This window comes from Triticum dicoccoides, unplaced genomic scaffold, assembly GCF_002162155.2.
Source record: "Triticum dicoccoides isolate Atlit2015 ecotype Zavitan unplaced genomic scaffold, WEW_v2.0 scaffold69034, whole genome shotgun sequence".
Taxonomy (NCBI): Eukaryota; Viridiplantae; Streptophyta; class Magnoliopsida; order Poales; family Poaceae; genus Triticum; species Triticum dicoccoides.
In genome coordinates, this window is record NW_021292285.1 from 622 (window position 1) to 4,158 (window position 3,537).

At 38.0% G+C, this 3,537-nt stretch overlaps 1 long non-coding RNA gene across 2 annotated transcripts; it reads left to right on the top strand.

Moving 5' to 3' along the window:
* Positions 1-395: 395 nt before the first annotated feature.
* On the top strand, positions 396-3,432 carry LOC119347595. Of its 2 annotated transcripts, none has more exons than XR_005168457.1 (4): positions 396-584; positions 1,734-1,831; positions 1,943-2,028; positions 3,247-3,432. It is a non-coding gene; the product is annotated as an uncharacterized LOC119347595 (long non-coding RNA). The 2 variants fall into 2 exon arrangements; XR_005168456.1 differs by having other exon boundaries at positions 1,734-1,823.
* Positions 3,433-3,537: the final 105 nt, after the last annotated feature.

Consider the following 3,537-nt stretch of genomic DNA (forward strand, 5'->3'; position numbering starts at 1 on the left):
GGTGACCACTGAAGGCAGAGGCTAGCGGGAGAGCAAGCGGCATGTGGCTGGAGGAAGAAGGAGCTACAACACATGAGAGTAGGCGGAGGTGGCTCCAGTAGAGATGTCACGAGCAGGGGTCGGCGGTCGTGAGAGACGATGTTTGCATAATTCAACACGCCGCCACCACAACTTCTTCCCTGTGGTGCAAAATTCAAAACAATGAGATCAATCTTTTTATAGAGGACAAAGCCAGAGCTAGATGCACCACAGATTAGAGAGAGGGAACAACAAATTACAAAGGTGGTTATGTAGTAATATGATAAAATATGACAGTTTCAACCAGTGGGCGGTTCTTGTATTATTTATTAGCTGGCTACTTTTTTTCACCGCTTATTGATGTGATGGTTATCTCAGCTTACTCATAAATAACAGGGGTGTAATTTCGTACAAAAAGGTGTTGGTAGGATGACAATCTCTTTGGAATATTTTGTTCAACTAATGTTTTTTTATTCTTCTCACTCAGGATAAAGCGATTGGACGAGGCGTGCCTTGAGAGTATCAACAATACAATAGAACATACATCCAGTCATGGATTCTTCAGGGTTAGTCTTCCCATACTTTTTTTCATTTGAATCTTTATAAAAACCTACATACTTGTTTAAATTAATTGGTTATTTTACGTTTTAATAACCTCTAGTTCAAGAAGCAAACTCTGACCATGCCAAATAAGCCGAAACGTATCGCATGCTATTAGCTTTTCATTCTGAACCGAATCAAGAACAACAAGAATGGCTACTCCTGCTCATATATAATATATTGATGAATCTGTATTAGCAAGCGCCAAAAGAGAAGGTGCACTTTCGAAACAAAGGTAGATTTTTACTTGTGTGTGCACCCGTTTTAATGGCGTGTCACAATATCACTGGTGCATAGGAGGCATGTGTGTTGTTCATGCTGAATGGCCACGGTGCATCTGAAACACAGGCTTCTCGATGTCCGGCATGTGCATAAATACATGACTATACCCGCTGCCATTAAACTCATCTAGGAGCTCATCCACCACAAAGATTAGGATTTTGTCCTTGACACAAATACCATGAATCATTTTTGCTTCTTGATAATATGGACCCAGGGAACTTCCAATTGCAATGGTGTTTGATGCCGCATATAGCATGTTGTCGCACTGAAGTTGAATCTCATCCTTCTAGACAGTTAACAGTGTGGTTCTCTATAGAGTTTTAACAAACAAAATATCTTATCTTTGGCTTAAGGCCCAGGCTAAGGGATATCTTGTCTCTAACTGACAACTAACTAACTTGAATGATACTATTTCTAACTTCAAGATAACAGAGATTACATCCCTTAATTGGAGCCAACTAAGGCTTCTTATTCCCTGTGCTAGTGAGAACTACACCTTATAGTTGGAACAGAGGGGGTATTAAGCATTGTTTTCTAGTTGTCTGTCTTCAGCATGTCTACATTGGTACTGCCTAATATGCTAAGATAGGCTCTATGGAATTGGTTGGGAAAAACTTCGAACTCGCTGCACTTAAAATTCCCTACTGCAGCATATTTTGTATACTTATACATGGTTCTCATGCTACTGCCACATTTGATGTGTCCAAGCAATTTCAGGAATATTTAGACACTTACCCTTTCACATGTGACCTTCTAACCTTATATATTTTGCATGTACAACCATATATGTAAATTACCCTACATTATTCAACCTCTTGTATGTTATATGTAAGGTCCATGTGAATGGCAGAGTTGTGAACAAAGCTGGAACGCAAGTATCTGACAAGTCAATCATATAACTCAAGGTTGAAATCCTGAAATATGTATGTAGGTGATGCTCTAAATAATTAGCTATATTTAGTTCCATTCTCCTATTTGAAAGTAATAGTAACATCAGGTTCACAAAGTTCACAATTGTATCGTTTCTTGTGACCAAATTCAGGGTTGGGCATAAGCTTGAGGCAGCTGTCAAAGAATTTGGAGTTGACTGTGATGGAAAGATAGCCCGTGATCCAGCGCTGTCTACAGGTGGTTTTACCTAATGCTTACTTCAGCATGAGGAAATTCAGAAAACTATTCAATTCATGAACTCCAATGGATAAATCTACCCAAAAATTTCAGCACATGGTTTCCAATTCAAAAGATCAAACACAGCAAACTGGTTGTTTAGCCCAGCACTAAAAATCAAACTCACCTCTATCAAATCTCAGGCTAGCGTACTCCTTATAAAAGGCTGAAGTTTAGTGGTGTTTTTCTATGCCAGCCAATGTTAGGTAATGGATTTTGTTAATGTTTCCTATGGTGATGATTTTGGAGTTGCATATATTGTTTCTTCTAGATACGCGCTAAGTCTTCAATTATCATGTATTGTATTTTTTTTTCTGCATTTCTGCATTAAACAATGGTACGGCTTTGACTATTTTCCTATACATATCACATTGACAGAACCATGCCTGAAAGAGTAATATCTTCAAGCGATGAAACTTTGAATGGAACAACAGCTTGCAAATTATATGTTAGTGGAGATCCACCAGAGATAAAATTGTTTATTTTGGGTCTACATGTTGTCAGCTAAAAACTGTTTTCACTGAATTAGTAGATCTAAACCTTGATCGTACTTTTGTTTCTTTGTAGTAGCCCCAGACTGAACCATACTTCCACAAATATACCTCTGTGACATATTCAAAAGCCAACTAAACATAAACAATCAAACTTCTAATTAGTAAATAACAAAGGAGTATAATTCCGTCGTTCCATAAATAACCATTGCAAACGGCTATAACTTCTACAATGTCGTAATTATTTTGAACATTTATAAGTTTCCGTAACATATGTACGTGGTTGATGTTATTTTCATATTTATTCCGGAACAAAAAGATGCAATTCCATCACGATTAGTTTGAGAATATACTCCAATTTGTTCCAATCGAAACTAAAATATTACTACAACCATTTAAGAACAGTTCAATGGAAAACTGATGTCAAGTCTAAGAGCATGTACTGTAGTGATCCACAATTACTATTTCTGTTTACAATTGTTTGTAATTTCATTGTTGTCCCAAAATATGAATATACAAACACTGTTGAAAGACATTTACTATGCCATCTTACTATTCTCGGCCGTTCGTGTAAGTACATCAGTTTAATCTGTTTGTATATTATTTGTAGAACCTTATTGACGTAGCTAGATTTAAAGTTTCCATTGGGGCGATCAAGAACCCTGATCAAGTGGATTTAAATGTGCAGTTGTTTCGTCGCTATGAGGGTCTGGTGTTTGACGACCACCCCGTGCGTTCATGCAAACGAGACATTGCAAACGATATTTAATTTGGTGCAACATAACTCCCGACAAGCATCAACGTCTGCCATTAGGGCGAGCAAGAACCCTGATCCTCCTCCGTCAGCCACTACCGCGAGCAAGAACCTTGATCCTTCACCTACGGGTTGACGGTAAGTTTTGCCTAGTGCTTTTCTTAATTAGCTCCAAAATGACCTATTTAACCTAGGATAGCTCTAAAATGACCTATACTTCGCATT